Source organism: Carlito syrichta, unplaced genomic scaffold, assembly GCF_000164805.1.
Source record: "Carlito syrichta isolate Samal-C Ts95f unplaced genomic scaffold, Tarsius_syrichta-2.0.1 Scaffold251657, whole genome shotgun sequence".
In the NCBI taxonomy this organism is placed as follows: Eukaryota; Metazoa; Chordata; class Mammalia; order Primates; family Tarsiidae; genus Carlito; species Carlito syrichta.
In genome coordinates, this window is record NW_007195753.1 from 135,144 (window position 1) to 155,724 (window position 20,581).

At 38.7% G+C, this 20,581-nt stretch overlaps 1 protein-coding gene across 1 annotated transcript in view; it reads right to left on the reverse strand.

Moving 5' to 3' along the window:
* The window catches only part of NDP (NDP, norrin cystine knot growth factor), a 79,118-nt gene extending 71,707 nt beyond the window's left edge, over positions 1 to 7,411 (reverse strand). Inside the window, exons 1-2 of the mRNA XM_021709527.1 lie at positions 7,355 to 7,411; positions 6,918 to 7,053 (exon numbers count right to left, since the gene is read on the reverse strand). The gene's annotated coding sequence lies outside the window, so the exon portion shown is untranslated. The remainder of the gene's footprint in view (positions 1 to 6,917; positions 7,054 to 7,354) is intronic.
* Between the last annotated feature and the right edge of the window lie 13,170 nt (positions 7,412 to 20,581).

Consider the following 20,581-nt stretch of genomic DNA (forward strand, 5'->3'; position numbering starts at 1 on the left):
AGGACATGGACATTTTGAAGGGGGAGGTTATTCTGCCTATCACAAGCCCCACTTTTATTTTTCTTCCATTGTGGCCAGAAGCACAAATTAAAAAAACTCCTTTTTCTCTCCTCCTGGGCTTTCCTCCACTCCTTCTCCCAAGTCGTGTCATTATTCAGCTCAAAGATTAGTACTTGAGAAACAAGCTTTCTACCAATTGTCACCTGGCTTTGTACATAATTACCTGTTCATTCTAAGTTATTCTATAAACAAATGAATCACTGTTCAATGTGCTGAAAAAAGGTTGCAAAATGAGGAGGCAATCCCAACCAACAGTTTTAGGTAGCCTTGTACTCAATTACAAGTTCTGATCACTTGCCTTTGGGTTTAGGGCGCTCTGTACAAAGCTGGTAGCAGCTCTTAAGGCATAGAACTCAACCTCAGAATGATTTATCAAATCTGGGAAATGGGAGCATTAATATAATTAACCTTGAAAATCTAAGGCCACAAAGTTGTTTCTGAACAGAGGAACGAGTGAGGAGAGCAGGGACAGAATAAGAATGTCCTTGAAATGTTTTCAAATTATTTGTATAATTAGCCAAACTGCAAAAGCATCATCAAGGTCTGGAACAGTGGGATTTGGTAGCAAGAACATTGGAAGTACGGTAAAAGAGCTGAATCCCCACCCAGCTTTTATCACCAACTTGTAGGCATTAACCATAACAAGTTCAAGTTTTATCATCTTCAAGACAAGGAAAAAAGACACTTGGCGCCAACCACCTGCATGCTAATCAAGGCCAGGAAAGCAATTCTTGCTCCTCCTAGAGTTAAGAGTAGATATGAGAGAATGATCTCTTGCTTGTAACTCTGTAATAGTTTGCATCTGATGGGACTGAGTAACGGAATGAGTCGGGCTGGATGGTTGCCAAGTTACCGTTAAACTATACCCATCTGAGGGTTGGTGACACAGTCCTTACTCAGCTAACAGTCACTGCCCTGCCCTTGAGTGGCCCCAATCTCTGTTGCAGTCTGGGACTAAGTCCTTTCTGTGGCCCGGATTGTGGTTTTACACTGCACTTCCCTCTTCCTTCCTGAAAGATGAATCAGACTGACATGATTCTTGCCATTCTCTGAAGGGAACATAGCAAATGTGAGTATGAATGTGGGTATGTCTTTGTGAGTGTTTCTTTTCCCAAGAACCAGACAGTGGCATTTATGATCAATCAATCTTATCCCACAAATATAAACCACGCTTTACTTTATTTTCTTGGTTAGAAAATGACAAGCCAGTGTACCACCTATTTACATTTTACTCTGCATGTTTTAACAATGTAACACGGGGTTTATGAATAAGGATTCTACAAATGAGATTCAAAAATTTTTTAAACTCACCTACAATTTTGTATGTGTACATGCCTGTGAGTGTAAATCTTTCTGATAAGAGAGCTTTATAACATCACATTTTCAGCAGAATCCATGAGCCAAAGCAAATGATAAGACCAAGTGTAGAAGAATGTTACATTGCTAGAGAGTTAATATCAATTATTGCTATCCACTGATGGAAGCAACTTGGAGAGCCAAAGGAACTGCAGAATTGATATCATGAATCATTTAAAGCATTTTATATCAAGCATCATGTAGTGGACACCCTCTTGACCATTGACTCCTTTACAAACTGCCCAGATTAACCAATGCTCTTTGTTTCATCTGCAAGATATACTCAAGTAAAAGATACTTAAAAAAAAAAAAGCCTTGGCCCTTCATCAAAAGATTGGGAGATTAATGCAAATTTACATATTTTGAGTTAAAATTAAATGTTTCAGAAATGTATGAATCATTTCTATGATTCCCAGATTGAAGCGACTTTTTCTATAAGTCAAATAACCATCAATCCCCATCAAGTTAATTTAGAACAATTCTACTGTATTGGGATCTTAGATAGGAGGGATAAGACGGGTTTCAGGATGCACAATTTTCAAAGATGTTAATATTGGTTTACTTTCACTGACCTAGAAACAAAAGTGAATGGATATTTTCAACTCTACAGATGATTCCATACTTAGTATCAATATGTTCTTTAGATAAGAGAGACATTTTTTATGTCAATTTGAGTCCTTCAGGAACCAGATGCTAAGGTAAGATTCAATGTGCAGGAAGAGATTTATTGAGATAAATTCATGTGAAGGAGAAAGGAAAGGGGAACAGGAGTAGATGGGGAGAGGCTTAGGCTAAGATGCAGGTTTTACACCTGGAAAGGGAGAGAGAAAAGGAAGGAAGATTGGGCAGAAGGAACCTCAGACTATAGTATAGCTCTGAGAAAGTCTCAGCAGGTGGAAAGTACTAGAATAAAGATCACCCATAAAGGAGGTCCATGTTGGGCCCAAATGGCAGCTCTAACACCCTTGCTGTGCTATCATTGCACAGCATGAATTCAGTGGTAAATCCCACAGATGCGGTAGCCAATTGGCTAAATACACTCAGCCACATGACCATGGACTCCTTTTCTTTACAAAGTGTGGTCATTGGAAATAAACACTATTCTCTAGGTGGGCTCAGACCAGTAGAGTATATAGAAAACAGAGAATCCAGTCATGTCCAGCCACCTCTTTTAGGAGACTTCTGAGAATAATTCATCTTTCTTTATATACTGCATCTAAAACTTTGTGACAAAAATGATTTCTCACAGATTATATTATAAAGTTTGTGAAGTCTTTGCCCAGGCATATAAATAAATTGCTTCTTTGGTAGGCTGACTTCAAATCTAGCAAGTATTTAGTGAGCAGCTATTTTTGGCTGCTCCAGGCACTGTTAGAGAGCTACACTGGGGTAGCCTGTGCAGGCGAGGCCTCCTATACCTTACACTCTAACGGGGGGTGGGGGGGGCAGAACATAAGCCAATAAATTAATGTACAAGATAGCATTGAGGTCTGTCTTAGTTCAGTTTCTGCTGTAACAGAATATCACAGACTGGGAAATTTATAAAGAATAGAATAGAAGTTAATTTGGCTCACAGTTCTGGAAGTTGGACATCCAAAAGCATGGTGCTGGCTACTTGTAAGGGCCTCCTTACTGCACTATTCCTTGGTGGAAAGGCAAGCAAGAGTGAGAGACAGAGAGAGGAATGGGTCCAAACGTATCCTTTTATCAGGAACCTACTTTCGTGATAACTAACCTACTCCTACGGTAACAGCATTAATGCCTTCATGTGGGGTGAAGTGCCCGTGGCCTAATCAACTCTTAGAGGTCTCACCTTTTAATGCTGTTACAACGGCAGTTAAGTTTCCAACACATGAACTTTAGGGGGCCACATTCAAACCATAGCAGTCTGTGAAGGATATCAAACAATGTAACATGCTAGAAAGGGACTGGACAGGAGTGGTGGTCAGAGGATTACAGAGAACCACTTCACTGAGGAGGGGTCATTTGAGGCGAAACCAAATTGGAAAAAGGGGATGATAGTTTTGGCCATTTGGAGAAAGAGAAGCCATCTGACGTAGGGCTCATGAGTCATGGGAAGGATTCTATTCCAAATGTGATGAGAGGTCTTGAAGGGTTTTAAGTAAGGCAATCACATGACTGAATTTGCATATTAACATTGATGGTTCCAGATTTTTAGCATGGAAGAAGCTTGAAGGTGGTAAAATATTGAGAAGGATTTCTTTGGGATGGGGAGCTTGGGAGAGGTTAGTGAGGAGGGAGAGATGGGAAGTGGAACAAAGCTGCATAAGCCACTGCATAAAATTAAGAAAATATCCATTGTGCCAACCAAAGAATGGGGGGTGGTGAGGGAGCTAATGATGATTACAAGGTAATTATCGTGTCTTCAATTCAACTTCCTTTCATCCCCAGGCAGCGCCACTGTATTTGTACAAATCACCATAGCCACTGTATAGAGAATGAATATAGGGGAGCAAGAGTAGATACTGGGCAGCTAGTATGAGGCTTGCTGCAGTGACACAGGTAAGAGATGGCAGTAGCTTGGATTAAGGAGATAACAAAGAGATGAAATGGTTTACTGAAGAAACTTGTTTTTCTGTGACTGACACAGTTCTGTGGCATCCTGGGCATTGGAGAACACTCCCCCGAGCTGTGCTCTTGCCCTTTTTCTTTCTGGTGTGTTTATGAATCCAGACATGTCATAGACACTGTACGTCAACTGCTCTGATCCTCTAAATCCCGTTTTATCATTGCCATGTGCCCATCTCCTGGCTATGGCATGCTTTTGCCCACAGTGGCCTCCAGTTAGGACTATTCACAAGACTTCCCTTCAGCTACTGAAGGGCCTTGGCCAAACATGTAGACATCTGGAAGTGTCTAGGACTTTACATCCCTCATTCTGTGTGACTGGCCATATATTGACCTGTCAGGCTGAAAATCTGGCTCCCTTTCTCTGGGGTGTTACATACCTTCCAGAGCTACCCTCCATGGGCCTTTACCTTAGAACCCATCTCAGTTGACTTCTCTTGCACTGCCCTACTTCCTTCACTTCCTTATTGACTTCTTCCAAAAATATGTCCTGAAAAAATTTCTTGCACACAAATCTCTATGTCAGGGTCTACTTTTGGGGACCTCAATCTAAGACAAAACTCTTTCCCCAGGTCTCCCCTCAGGATTAGGGCTTCTCTGACTCACATGCACCAATCTAAAATTTTATCTGGGACCTTGTAAAGTTTCATAAAGGTGACTGACTACACAAATTCCAGCTTAAAAACACTTTAAAATCTAACCTTTGGAAATTACATTTGAATGCCTTATTCATTTTACCAACTACATAGTTTAAAAATTCTATAGTTTGTAGGACTTTGCCATTACTTTGTAAGTACAGGTTTGAAAGAGTTACCTGATCTCTTTGAGCATGTTTCCTCATCTATAAAATGAAGATAATAATACCTAACTTGAAGATCAGAAATAAGGTATATAAATCTATATGGTATATAAATTCTAACCATAACTCTTAGAATAAGTAAATGCTTGATAGTTTATGGTAATTGTTAGTCCTATAAATGCTAATTAATATCTCTTGGGCCACTGGCCCACGGACCTGAGCCAACCTTTAATATTTTTCCTCCAATCTGAAACAAAATGGGAAAACCAAAGACAATGCAATAAGCTTTCCCCACAGCTACAGTCACTTTTTAAATGTCAAAACGTCTCTCCTCTTTTTAAATAATAGTAGTAATAGATGGAAGTTGTGTTTCTAATGGCCATTTTTGAACTGATATCAGTTCTCAAATTTTCTTTTGAGGTCCAAAAACTTGAGAAGCAACTTTCTAAGCATTATACCCAACATAGAGAGTTGCTATTAAGTGAATACTGCTCTTTTAGAGTATTTGTTTGCAACATTTTTCTGTCATACAAGTTGTCATACAAGGGTCACATTTGTGATGCTCTTTTATGGGCATCACTCCCAGGGTAACCTTTTCTCCCCATTCAAGGAAACTTATTGTTGTGCAATTGGTTAAGAGTGTCATTACAGGCATAACCTCGATTCTGTACTGGATTATTTTTAATGAGTTAAAAAAATCTACAACTGTCAGGACTTTAGCAATTCTTAATAATAAAGTATTCGCAACATGTCCTACAACTGATCACTATACACCAGAATTACTTGAAAGGATGGTACATATGAGACTTGAGTAAGACTATAGACGAAAACTCATTCATTTGATCCCATGCACAACTAACCCAGAGAGAGCAGAAAGAGTACAGTCAAAATACACTTTCTGTTTTAGCATAAAGAAAGGTATCTTTTTATGAAAATAGCAAGTATACTATTTCAGTATTAGGTAAAACCATATGAAATCTCCATCAGCATTTTAATATGGTTCAACCTAACACTGATCATGCACATTGACTGAATTTTATAGATTTATAGATATAATTCTGTAGATTTTTTTTTTTTTTTTTGAGTTGGAGTCTCACTCTGTCACCCAGACTGGAGTGCAGTGGCCGCTCCCGGCCACCGCAGCCTCAACCTGCAGGGCTCCAGTGATCCTTCTGCCTCAGCCTTCCAAGTAGCCGGAATTACAGGCATGTGCTACCACGCCCGGCTGAGATTTTTTATTTATTGTAGAGATGAGGTCTTGCTGCCCAGGCGGGTCTCGAACCCGTGGGCTCAGGCAATCCACTCACCTCAGCCTCCCAAAGGCGCGGGATTACAGGCTGAGCCACTGAGCCCGGCTTAATTCTGTAGATTTAAAGAGACCCTGCCTTACTCTAAACCTTGGCCAGATGCCTTCTTAAATAAACCGCCCTAAATTTCAAAGCCACTTATCTGGGAATGTCACTCCAGGACTAAGTAAATGAGTCCTAATCATGTTTGTAGACTCAAACATACCAGGAAACTTCCAGGAAATTCAACTGAGCCCAAGTCTTTTTTTTAACCTATTAGAGACTACCTTACTAATAATCTCTTACTCCTGACTTGGGCATGAGACCTCAGGGCATTTCTTTGCATTCTCTGGGGAGTACCAGCCTCTAACTTGACTCATCCCTGTTGCTTACTTTGGTGCCAATCTCTTGAGACTAACACTAGGCACAAGACAGAATATCTGAGCATGAATCCAACTCAATCATGTTCTGACTTTATGACAATAGTTTATTTTTCTATCACAAACTCCTTCCCAATTTAAATGCACATGTGTCTTGCTTTTTTAATTAACAGCCTCAATCTACACTGTATTTCCCCATCTTCCATATTGAGAGAAAAATAATCCATGACCTTTCAACATGATTGATTTTTAATCATAAAAGTAGAAACTAAAAGAAACAAGAAAACCCGCCTATCCAAGAGGTGATATATTCAAATGACTATGTAATAAATAGGTATTTACAATTGTTATTAAAACAGATAACCTCACATGTCAGTCGCATTTCCAGTGTTTTACAAAACATTATAAGATTTTATCACTCCCACAAGTCACCAAGTCATGCCATACCTCAGTGTCTGCAAAGTGTGGGGTGAATTTGTCCCCACTCATTTTCCTTTAGGGAATTTGATCACAATAGCTTGTTCTGCTATGGTTGCCCAACTTGAATCAAGTGATGCTTTGAGTCAAGTTGCTTTTTCCTTAACTGAGAAACCAAAGACAGACCGCAGTTAACAATAGCCTTTAAAATAACATCTTGGGGATAATCATCACATGCTTCTTTATTACAGGAAATGCATACCAAATGTCGCCTTGTATTTAAACCTGAAAAGTGGGCAGAGTGTGGGCAGACAATTACACCAGAGGCTATTTAAGGAGGGCAGGTTTTTCATGACTGGCAACAGTTGGCCTTAGAACTCCATCTGTTCCTGACTTAATTTCACATGTAACTATTAGCACAGGTGCCATTGGTTAACATTATAGAAGCAAATCGATGGTCATGCAACCTTTTGGATGTGACAGGCTCATTCAAATCCCTCTGGCATGACCATGCATCCAGTAAGGGTGAGGAGCAAAAACAAAAAACAAACTTGCCAAGACTGTGTCTTGAGGTTTTTTTAGCCCTTGGAACCAGAGAAATGAATTTAATTTCAAGGCCCCTTGAATACAGAGGCCCTTTTACAATTCTTCCCACTTCCTTGAAAATCACACCAGCCAAATGCTATAGGAGACATCAGGCCAGCTACATAATTTGAGGACCCAGTGCAAAATGAAAACGCAAGGTCTCTTGTTCAAAAAGCAGGGGGAAAGTTACCATTAATGATACTCAAATATAAGGCTTTTTTTCCTTTATTCTGTAGTTTCTTTCTTGACTTGTCATGGTGTTTTTCATTTGTTATTTAATGCCATTCTAAGTTTAAAAAAATTTTTTTTAAATTATTAGCATGAATTTACTATTCATCCTTATATTGCACGAAGCCAGTTATAAATGCAAATATAAGAGCATCTATTTGATCCATATGTGGAAACACCAAAATGACACAATTTGGATTTCATAGCTCATACATTTATGTGTATTTTATTCTTACCAAAAAAGTGGAAATGCTGCACAAAACTAACTCAACAGTTTTTCTTTCACTTCTTCATATGCACATATTCTATCAACATTCCATCTTCAACTTACTGATAGGAAAGGAGGGAGTGAAAAGAAAACTCCGTGTTGTCCTATTTCTTTCCTTTGATTTCAACATTTTCAGTGTAAATAATTGGCTAACCCATGGAAGTAACACAAGTAAGAAAGAATATGATAGGATTCCTTGGTCCTCCATGTTTCTTAGACAGCATTGCCTGAAATCTGAAATTGATGCAAGTCTGGTTCAAATGGAAAGTATGGCCTCTCCGAGTTGCCAACTCCTCTGCCTACTCAGTTCTGGATATAACACCCTTGGAGTGAGCCTCACTGAATTCACACACATCGAGGGTTCACTGGAATTCTATGCTCGGGGCATCACGAACTCTATACGCTAATGGGTGGCAAGGAACAACAGACAAACACATCACTCACATCTCCTCTACTCACGCGTGTGCTCCATTGTCCAACACAAGTTCAAAGATAAAATTACTAAGCATTTCAAGACAATGACAGCAGGGCATAAAATCAAAGAGCAGGGCCCTTCTGAGGGTGGCCCCTTTATGACTACACAGATCCCACGATCTTGAAGCCAGCCTTGGGGGATATTTCTTTTATACTTCAACATTTGTTGAGCATCATACATGTGTGAAAAAAGCAAATGAAACAGAGCTCGAGACGTGTGCCATCCTTTAAGTCTTTGGATGATTGCTATGTCTATGTTTCCAGTAGAAGTGTTACTTGCTTAGCTCCCTAAGATGACGCCTAAGGTTGCAAGACAATATCTATAGCACTCCTGGGATATGCCTTATACACAAAATTGCATTCCCTTGAGGTAAACAGGAGGAAATACAAGATTTGTGCAGCTGAGACTTAACACCAAACTTATGAGCTCAACTTGACATTCAGGATATATTACCCGAGAGGCCTATCATAAATACGCTACAGAGAGAGCAAGGTGACCAGACACAGCTCTTAGTGGTTTGCCTAAACAGCAACCTAGTAAGCCCTGGTGGTAGAATTGTTGAAATTGAGGTAATGGCAAAAAACAATTATTTTTTTACATTTATTTTATTTTTAATTGCGAGAAAAACATGTAACATAAAATTTATCTTCCTAATTATTAAGAGTACAGTTCAGTTGTGTTAAGTGTATTCACATTGTTGTACAAGCAATCTCCAGAACTTTTCCGTCTTGCAAAATGGAAACTCTACACTCATTAAACAACTCTCATTTTCCCCTTCCACCAGTCCCTGACTATTACCATTCTTTCTGTTTCTATGACTTTGACTACTGTAGATACATTTTATAAGTGGAATCAAACTGTATTTGTCTTTTTGTGACTGGGTTCTTGCATTTGGCACAATGTCTTCAAGGTGCATCCATGTTGTTTGTGTCAGAATTCCCTTCCTTTTTAAGGCTGAATAATATTCCATTGTACATATTACCACATTTTGTTTATCCTTCATCTGTTGATAGACACTTGGGTTGCTTCCACCCCTTGGCTATTGTGACTACTGCTGCTATGAACATGGATGGGCAAATATCTCTCGGAGACCCTGCTTTAAATTCTTTTGGATATATACCCAGGAGTGGGATGGCTGAAGAAAATAATTACTTTAAATCACGCCAATCGACACTAATCCACATTGGGAGATAACATGATGATTAGAATTGCCAGGAGACGGCTGGGCTCAGTGGCTCAGCCTGTAATCCCAGCACTTAGGGAGGCTGAAGTGAGTGAATTGCCTGATCCTGCGGATTTCAGAGCAGCCCGGGCAACTTGGTGAGACCTCATATCTACAAAAAAAATAACAAATTAGCCAGGTGTGGTAGCGTGTGCCTGTAGTTCCAGCTACTTGGAAGACTAAGGCGGAAGTATCGCCAGAGCCCAACCGGTCGACGCTGGGGTGGCTGTGAGCGTGCCACTGCACTCCAGCCTGGGTGGCAGAGTGACTCCAACTAAAAAAAAAAAAAAAGAATTGCCAGGAGACTGTCTTCGGAGTTTGAGGGGTAAGAAAAGTAAAGTGGACGCATCAAGTTTGAAAAAGTTTAAGTGTATCCCATGCAGTTGTTCAACACTGTGACTTTAGAAACTGGACAGACTCAATTGCTGACCAAAATGAGTATAGAGATAAATACCCTAACTGAAAACTTCAGATCGGAATCAAGTGAAACTAAAATAAAGTACACTGACAATATGGAGAAGAAATAACTCACTGCCCATCCAACGGTTCTTGTAAGGATAAAACTATTAAGACACTGTTTATGGGTTTGTAACTCAGCACTTGGAGCAATGCAAAAGAGCCCTCTGTGGCAAGATAGCCATCTACAGACAAAAAACAATGTCCCCAGTGAGATATTACCAAAATGCCCTAAAGTAACCCCTCTGAGAATATGTCACTGTTCAACACTTAGACAGTCAACACCCTAGCAGGCTTCACCAATGGATTTTACAATTATAGAACTCTCAAGCTTATTAGGATGTTGAAGATTATTTAGTCTAATTCTCCTAATTATAAGAGGAAGAAATTGAGGCCCGGGGAAGTTAAGGGACTCTCCCAGGACCACAAAGCTAGGTGATGACAGAGGCAGAACTAAATTTCTCAAATCTAATGGTGAATCTGTTAATATCGTCAAGGCCACCCTTATAGCAGCAACCTCACAAGTAACTGACAGAATAGATAAAATAGTTCAAACCTGAAAAGACAGAAGCTCCTGGAATATTTTTGAAGAATAGCCAAGATACCACTGATGCCGTCCAAGTGCACTTTCCCAATCCAAAGATTTAACAGATGTTTTTTCAAGACATATTAGATGTTTGATGGTTGTAGACAATCAGCATCATAAAGGCAACAGTCAGTACCCCAAATGGACATAAATATATCTCTTCCTTCCTTTGGGTTAACGTAAGATATTAAGACCTCATAAAGCTCCTGTTAAAATGGAAATATATTTCCCAAGAGAAATGATACATATACTCATTATGGACATTCACATATTAGCAGTAATCCATTAATCGAATTGGTTAGCTAGTTGTCATCTTGCAAACAAGATACCTCCTGGAATTTGTGGAGGAATATGAGGCCCGATTAGGTCTGCATTAGCTGGATAAATTGACCCTTATATTCCTCCACAGAATTGAGAGGCTGGTACTCAGGATCCACCTACGTTTTTGAGTGTAGAGAAAGGTTAGGGAGAGAAAGGCTGGCTGAGCTGAGTGTATAAGTGTGGGGCATCTGCGTAAGGGCCCTGAGAAAGGGGAAAGCATTGGACAGGGAATAGAGAACAACTAAAAAGAAGGAATAATAGCATCAAGGAAAAAATTCACTTATCTAACAATTATATCATAAAGGGCTGCTCAGGATGCTATAGTTGGAAGATAAATGACCCATAGTGTACATTATGAAATAATTTTTGGTCGTCCAGCAACCTGTAAAAAAAAAAGTGGATCTTCAATGTGGAACTTTAAAAAACTGGACTCCAAACTGTCCATATACACTGCTGTAATATTCCTACTTGACAGAGAATAGACTAAACTTAGCTAAGATAGCAGCCATGTTACTATAAAAGGAAAGGAAGAAAAAAACGTGATGGAAAAAGCCTCTGATATTCCACCAATGGTGGAGTCACCCAGTTTGAGGGAACCTAGACAATTGAGACAGATAGATATGCAAATAGACCCTCTGGGAATTGACTGAGATTAAGGCAGAGTGAATATTTATTTTCTTTACTTTATCTTTATTTTTCCCATATCCATGTGCTCTGTGTTGATTCAGCCATTAGAAACGGTGAAGGTTCAGATAAGCTCATGGAAACCCCACAGGAGTGGTGGTTGTTTTCCGTTCTCTGTTTGGTGCATATATCTGTTTTGCAGCCAGCCACGCTGGGTGACTGGTTCCCTGGGCCCAACTTCTGATACCCAGGAAATTCCAGAGATACCAGGATCTTTGGGTTCAGGCACAGAGAAACCCATGCCACACCTGATCTTTGTGTGGGGAACTTGTTCCAGACGATTCCGAGCGCATCTGGGAATGGCAAATTGGTTCTTGGGAAGGTCCCAGAGGACTTAGTTTTCAGTGAGATGTAGAACTCGGAAGAAACTTCCAATAAGAATACTGCTACTAAAATGTTCGTGAGGGCAGAGATTCCTGGGCAAGCCACCACTGTTCCATTGCTTTATAGTATATCTGCTATTTCTGGTTAACTCCTTATACTTTTCCTGCTCCCCCACCGACCACTATCATCACAACAGATATCATTCTGAGCATGATTCTAAGCATTTTACATACATTATCTCATTTATTTCCACTATAACCCTGTTAGATAAGTGCTGTTATCATTCCCCCTCTCACAGATGAGAAAAGTGAGATACAGAGCAGGGAATTGAATCTCTCCAGGTCACAGGATGAATGAGGAGGAATAATTCAGACCCAGCCTTGTGGAACTACAAAGTTCATGGTCTTTGCCACAAGCTGTTTTCTCTCCTCAGTATCTTGTTTTCTCTGGGAAGCGGGGAGGTTTCTTATTCCTCCACTTTATACCCTATTTCCCTAGCCCTTCACTTTGGAACCTCAGGACTTAGCCCTCTTCAGGAAGAGCTGGGCTTTGAGGGGAAAAAAAATCACTTCACCTCTGCTCACTAAAAGCTGCTGACTTTTAATGGGGTTGCTTTTTTCCTTTTCACTTTGTTTGAGTTCCTTGTAGATCCTAGATGTTAGGCCTCTGTTAGATGTATAATTTCCAAGTATTTTTTTCCCATTCAGTGAGTTGTCGCTTTACTCTCTTGATAGTTTCTTCTGCTGTGCAAAAGCTTTTCAGTTTGATGAAGTCCCTCTTGTCTATCTTAGCTTTTAACGCTTCTACACTGTTTGTGGGAGAGCTAGCTAGTTCAACCTCTATAGAAAACAGTGTGGTGATTCCTAAAAGAACTAAAAACCAATCTTCCATGCAATCCAGCAATCCCTCTCCTGGGAATATACCTGGAGGAACATGAATCACTCCTCCAACAACACACCTGCACACGCATGTGAATTGCAGCACTATGCACAACAGCAAAAACATGGAGCCAATTCAGCTGCTCATTGAAAGTGGACTGGATAAATAAAATGTGGTACAGATACATGATGAAGTATTACACAGCCGTAAAGAACAAAATCATGGACTTCACAGCAAATTGGATGGAGTTGGAGACCGTCATACTAAGTGAATGATCACAGAAACAAACTGAATACCACATGTTCTCACTCATAAGTGGGCCCTGAAAACTAATCACATTAGCACAAGGGAGGGATCAGCAGTCCATGGGAATTGCTAGGGGAGGGAGAACGAGAAGAAGGTGGAAGGCACATGACAACACAAAGGGTACCTGGTCCACTGCCAGGGGGAGTGAGGGCCAGTTAGAAGTCCACACTTCCCCTGCAAGCAACTTGTATAGTTAACCCTCACATTCACCCCACATCTCCATAATAGAAATAAAATAAAATAAAATAAAAATAAATTTTAAAAAATAAAAGCTGCTGAAGGTCAACAAGACCTAGATTATTCCATGGGCTGTGCCCTGTTCTGGGCCCAAGCTGTCAAGTCTGGCTGCCTGCTAAAGAGTTTCCATTCCCAAGGGGAGACTGCCCAGGAGAAATGGTCATCTGGGAACAACCTTCCTGATGTTCCTTTGGCTGCGCATTTTGTTGATTTCCTTAAGTGTGTTTTCTTATGAGGTTTCTGTTTCTTTTCTGGCTTGGTTTATGACTTTACTTCAATTCTGTTTATTTCTTATTATTTGGCCCAACACACTTGTTTTCATTTGATTTTTTTTTTCTTCTCAGACTTCTGGCATAAACGACCTGTGGCTCATTTTGCTGTATGATATGCCACCCTGTCTGTGTATTCTGTCTGAAGTCCTTGGAAGCCAAAACTTAAACACCATGAAAATGGGATAAGAGGCATTATTGAAGCCTATCTCAACTTAGGCAGAGATCGTCTTGTGAATGAAATACATAGCCACTGTTGAAGTTACATTTCCTCAGTCATTCACTACTTTCATAACTGATGGAAGCTGCCACTGGAAATGTAGCATCAATTGCTTTAAAAAGAAAATCAAAAGTGAAGCATTTCCGATTGTTTTCCTTTGGAGATCCAGGGATGGGGCAAAGAAACCTGGGCTATTACATGATCATCACCATCGTCATCAGGTTAATTAATAGATGCTTATGGATTGACTCACTGAGGATACACAGATATCGAGTGTTTAACTTTCATAATCAACTGTGTATTTAATTTTGGACATGTTTTAATTGTTTCATTGCATAAATACAGGAGCCCTCTGGTGGTCAAAACCACTTCTAGAACACATGGGAAAACACTATCTTTATTTAAGTTAGGATGCACATAAAGATATTTCAATCTCCATCCCATTAAGATGAATAAGAAACATTGAACATATATATAGTGCCATGGGTTGAACTGTGTTCCCTACTGTGATTTATATGTTCAAGTTCTAACCCCTAGTACCTCAGAAAGTGACTGTATTTGGAGATAGGTTCTGTAAAGAGGTAATTAAGACGAAGTCATTATGGTGGGCCCAAATCCAATAGGACTAGTATTTTTATAAGAGGAGAAGATTGGGAAACAAACATGTATAGAGGAATGACCATGTGAGGACACAGAGAGAAGGTGACATCTTCAAGCTGAGGAGAGAGACCTCAGAAGAAACCAAACCTATAAATACCTTGATCTCAGACTTCCAGCCTCCAGAACTGTGAGAAGTTAAATGTCCGTTATTTAAGCCACCTAGTCTGTGGCTTTTTTATTTTGGCAGTCTGAGCTGACTAATACATATGGATGAAGGTCCCTGTCAATAGATAACATCAGTTTTCATTTTAGTTTAAAGTGTACCAATAGATGTGACTTGTTACCTTCTCTGAGGTCTATTTGAATATAACCTGGGATGACACATCCCATAAAGTATGGTACTATTGAGGTTATGTGAAGATATTCTTTCTGGGTGTAGGCCACGTGAGATTTACCTTGTTTCATGTTCAAATAGTAGCTATTGAAAATGAAACCAAGAGAACCTATCTGAATACATTGGATAGCAATTTACAGTTCAAAAATATCAACAAAAAATTATAGAAACATCATGTTCATTGAGAAGATCCAACACATGTAATGGAACTTAATACTATAAATAATTATAACATGTATTAGCATTTTCATGATTCACTGTAGGTTTTGTTTAAATATTTTTCCAAACTTCACAAGAACCCCTTATGATTGCTATTTTTTTTTTTTCCTACTTTTAAAAATGATGAAGTGAAAAGTTAGAGGTCAGTAAAGGCTACTTGCAGAGGTGCAAATCAAACCTAGACTTTCTGATCCCATACCCAATGCTCTTTTCACTACTCCCTGCTGCCTTGTCACATTTTCCACTTTACATGAACCACAATTGCTGAAGAATTCTCAAAGCATCAGTATTAAATATGAGATTTTTTTCACAAGGAGAGAGGCAGCCAATGGCTTTATAGGCTTGTGTTTAAGGACTGAACATAGGAAAAAATGATGAGATCTTTCTAGAGTATCAGATTGATTGAAAATATACAGATCTGAGAATAATCTTTTCATCCTTATAATTTTATGTTATTCTCTGTAGTCAGTATTTAATGAGAATTGATGTGCTATCTCCATGTTCACAGAAGTTTACTTTTGTTAGAGTAGGGAATCCAACATTGCCTTTTCTTAGTTTGAAGCCAATCTCTTGCATAACTGACCCTCAGTTGCATTTTAATACAGAACATCTAAGAGTGGAAACAAGAATTGATGAGAAAATTATTTAACTAGCAGAATTTAGCACTAGCAAAGTGCTTCCACATCAGATAATTAAATTCAAACATCCAAAACTGCTGCATTAAATGCAGTAAGGTCTGATTGATTTGGAATCCATTAATGCAAAATGATTTAATGTAGGCCTAGTTGACATTTACCCCTACACTTTCTTTGAAGAAAGAATATGCTATTAAAAAAAAAAAGAAAGAAAAAACTGAAGTGTAAACAAGAATGGGTGAAAGCATTTGCATCTTGAATAAGCCAAAATAATTGTTTTAAGAAATTTTGGCACATTTGTTGTAAACCAATCATATTCAACCCATTAGGTGAGTATAAAGTAGCTATGTGCTCAGTTTGTGGAATCAATCAGTGAATACATGAATACAAAGTATGCAGCTTTCCTGCTCTTCAAAGAAGGCCCATAAGTGTGTCTACCCACCAGGACAGTGGTTCTCAGTGTGGTCCTCAGATCAGCAACATCCTCATCAACAATCAGAAATGCTAATTTTCAGGCCCCACCTCTGACCTACAGAATCACACACTCTGAGAGTAGGGCTCAACGATCCGTGTTTTAATAAGCTTTTCAGGGGATTCTGATGCACTCTTAAGTGTGAGAACACTGTACAAAAAATTTGTTTGTTAGGTATGTCAGTATTCTTAATTGCACTCAAAAGAAATAGAATTGTCATTCCGATTATTCTGTTTTGACACTTTCACTATTTCATAGAAACCATCTCCCCAATAAATCTGAATTAAGGAAGGTGAGTCACAACTTGGTGTCTGTTTACAGTGAGGCCAAACCCATGCCCATTGTCCCGACAGAGGAATGAAGCCTCAGCTGCTGGGCCTGGCGGGCATTCTGTTAGTAGATGGAAATGGAAATTGACCAGAAACTGGAGCTCTCAAATGGTTGCAGTAACTTCCAAATCTGTTTTTTCTTTCTCTTATTTAAGTTGTGTTACAAATGAAATCCAATCCATATTTTCTCTAATTTACATTTAAAATGGTTCAAATATTATGTTGGTAGGAGATGAGTGAGTCCCCAAGAGACCTTATGAACCTATTAAAACTTAATTTTCAAAACAGGAAGTTGCACTTTACCCAGTGCAAACAAAGTTTAGCACGAAAAGGTCTGATTTGTATTTAACTTTCTTAGCCCCAAAATTTGGAATCTATTTTAATTTTCAAAACACATTCTCTCCCATTCCTCCATCATCATTAATCACATATGCTGCCTTTCCTTTGCATATAAACGAAGTTGTGAGAGCTCTAAAATTATTTTTATAATCATATTCTTGTCTTTAATGGTTAAGGGATCATGAAACTCTGTAAATGTACTAGTTACTCCTAAGATTGATTCAGTTCAACAATCGTTTTTTTGTTGTTGTTGCTTGAACCAGGAGCTAGGACTGCTCTGTGGGGAGAGAGAAGATTAAAAATTTTCAGAAATGAGTTAATGTTATCTGAGAAAAGACTGAGTATTTGTTGCACCAAATATATGTTTGATCATCATTTGCCCAAAATTGCTTGAGAATAAGATTATATTAGATTTCTGAAATTTATTAAAGATTGTAAAGAGGCTTTCCACACTTGGGAACAAGCAATTTGTGGTCTGAGGAGGAGGAGGAGAGAGAGTACTTGGCCACCTGCGTAGGCCAGATAGAATACAGTCAAGCTATCTTGTACTCAACTCTTGTACCATGTTCCCACAGTACTTGTATATACCCCCTTCTAGTACTTCCTCTCAAGGCAACTATTGATTTACACATCTATTCCTCTTACTGGGACTATGAGCCTCTTGAGGCAAAGGTTGCTCCTTTCTCAAGGAAGTTGTGTAGAGTTGCCCCTGCTGCTTGACAAAACAGGCATTCTTTAACTGGTTCTCTTAGCTAGTTTGAAACTTGAGGCCTCATGGAGGATTACAGAGATATTGTCATTTGGTCTTAAAGCTAGGAGAAGAGGGTCCCAGCCAGTGTAGAGCAGGGTCTTTCTCATTTAAGAAGGCCAGAGTTGAGGAATAAAGGAGCAGATGGAACAAAGGAGGCAGAAGAATCCTAAGGAAATATGGTAAGATAGGGAAAACGGAGAAGTGAACCTCCGTCCCCTCTACCTCCCTCCTCACTCCATTCAGGTACGTTATCCTGAGACAGTGTGTTGATGTGCAAGCTACTATTGCTGCATACTCAGTCTCCCAAAAACACTGGCTTAAAACAGCAGCAACCATTGCATTGCTTTTCCAAGTTTCTGCAAGTCAGGAATTTGGGACGGGCTCTGCTGGGTGGTTCAGGCATGAAATTTCTGGAGAAGCTACAGTTAGTAAATATAGCCGAAATAGTGGGGAGCAGCCAGAACCTGGCTGAGCACTTCTTTCTTTCTTCATGAAGTCTCAGAGCCTCTCCACGCAGCCCTCCATGTGGGCTAACTTGGGCTTCCTAAACGCATGGAGACTTCAGAGTCTCAGTGAAATACTACATTTTAGTTAGTCCCTTTTTTCACATAGCAATGACTTTTTTTAAATTTTATTTTTATTATAAAGATGTGGATATAAGTAAAGGTAATTTGTAGCATGTTTAATAGTAGCTAGCATGTACTGGCAAAAAAATATTACTAATAAATTCATTCACCAATTGCAGTAGACTATTTATAGGGAAACTCAGGAGGCCAAGTATTAGTGTTGCCATAGTGAATCAGTTGAATAGCGTTAAAGCATACCTAGTTTCAAAGTGAAGAGATGTGGTATCCACCTCATGATGGGAGGAGTGTCAAAACCACATTATAGAAGGGTGTGTGACATGGGAGATAGTGTTTTGGCCATTTTTGGTGAATATATGGTTTGTCATGGCCAGGAAAAGAGTTAACAGCTGTGAGGTCTTTTTCTATCCCACCAAAATTGTTTCCTTAACCTCCACCCCCCCCACCCCGTATACACACACCATATTTTTTTATTTCAGTTACAAGTTTCTTTTTGTTTTACACTAATGGACTCTGGCATAACATTAACCTTAAAATACCTCAAGATTTCTGTCTAATGCATGTGAATTTAAGTTTCATGAAACTTAAAAATACCACAGGTTTGATTGCTCACTCACATTCCCAAGTAATTTTTCCAAGAAAATACTATTTCAAGTTCTCTGTTAGGGGAAAAAAAAGTAAAATGAAAATCAATATTGATGGGTAGTATTGTGCAAAAAATGTGTGTTGCAGGTTTTGTTTTTTTTTTTTACCACAGAGGTAGTTTCCTGTGGAAACTATGACTGGTGGCAAAGCTCAATTTTAAATATTTTGAGGTACAAGCCAAGATCTTGGGTGGAAAAATATAATTTACTATTACTCCAAGAAAAGTCAATTACTTAGTAGCATTTTAAAAGATAAGATTAAAGTTTGTATTTTTTTTTTAAACCAGAGAGTCAATGTATTTCCAAACTAAATCAATGAAATGTCACATTTCAGTTAGTCCTTTTTTTACACAACAATGACTTTTTGTCAGTTTTTTTAATTTTTATTTTGTTATAAAGATGTGCATATAAGTGAAGGTAATTTGTAGCATGTTTAATAGTAGCTAGCATGTACTGGCACTAAGTATTACTAATTAATTCATTCGCCAATTGCAGACATTTTCTTTGTTTTTAATTTTAGTTTTTTTAAGTAAAGAATTGCCCGTTTTAAAATTTTCACTGAACCTAACCCTTAACTGTACCCTGCAACTTTCAAATAAAAAATATGTATTAAAAAAGCTTCACTGAAAGTATCTAAAGTAAGCAACAAGAAGCTAACGAGTTTCGTGAGATAAAAACGATTATCCTTAATTACCTCACTATAAAACCTGGTCTTATTCAATATATTCTACATATAAATTATTGCAACAGCAAGATTCAAGCCACCACAGATTTATATTCCAAAAGGAAATATAAATTACTCTTGTCTCTGTTTTCCACATTGATGATCTGTGTAATGAGCTGAAGAGGTAAGACTCAGGAAATCATCTTCATTAACAGTAAACTAAAAACAATTAATAACATTTTTTAAAAGAAGGGGGAGAAGTCATTACCTGGGGCTAGATAATTGAATTGAATAAACTTGTTGAAGCTTCACTTTAACTCTAAATGTATTTGCAAGTAATTATCACCCACAGCATAAATAACTTTATAATATTCTACCTGAGTCAACATTAGTCAGATTTGCAAAGCACCAAGGAAAATAAGCAATTAGTTGATTTCTTATCCAAGAAAAGCATATTACTTAGTTACAAACAATTCCAAAACTCCCAGAGGAATGAATGAGAGGAGGCTGGTTCTGGACAACCCACGATCCAGCTTCAGAAGATGTGGCCGGCAGAAACCAGGAAGGCCACTTTCTGATAACTGCAGTTCAAGCTTCCTTTACTTTTCTGAAGGCCCATAAAAATGGCACAGAGTCATACAATATGGAAGTCTGAGGGCTAGTACCATACCCTGAGACAGTTTTGGGACCTTTACATGAAAAGTACCTGAAGCACATCTCTCAATTATTCCCAGGAGCACGTTTTCAAAAGACCTTCTGCCAAGAGCTTCAAGCCTATGAGAGAAAAACCTCAAGCAGGCTCACATAATCATGTTGTGAAATTCCTGGGCTAAATATTCATTTCAAAACAATAAGGTAGAAATGGAAACACTCAAGTCGTCTATAAACTAAATATTATCATTACATGATTTTTAATATGAATGCATCCATCTTCCCCTTCCCTATCAAAACTTCTGACTGCTTTGCTGAACTCTATCAAATAATTATTGAGGATTCATTTTTC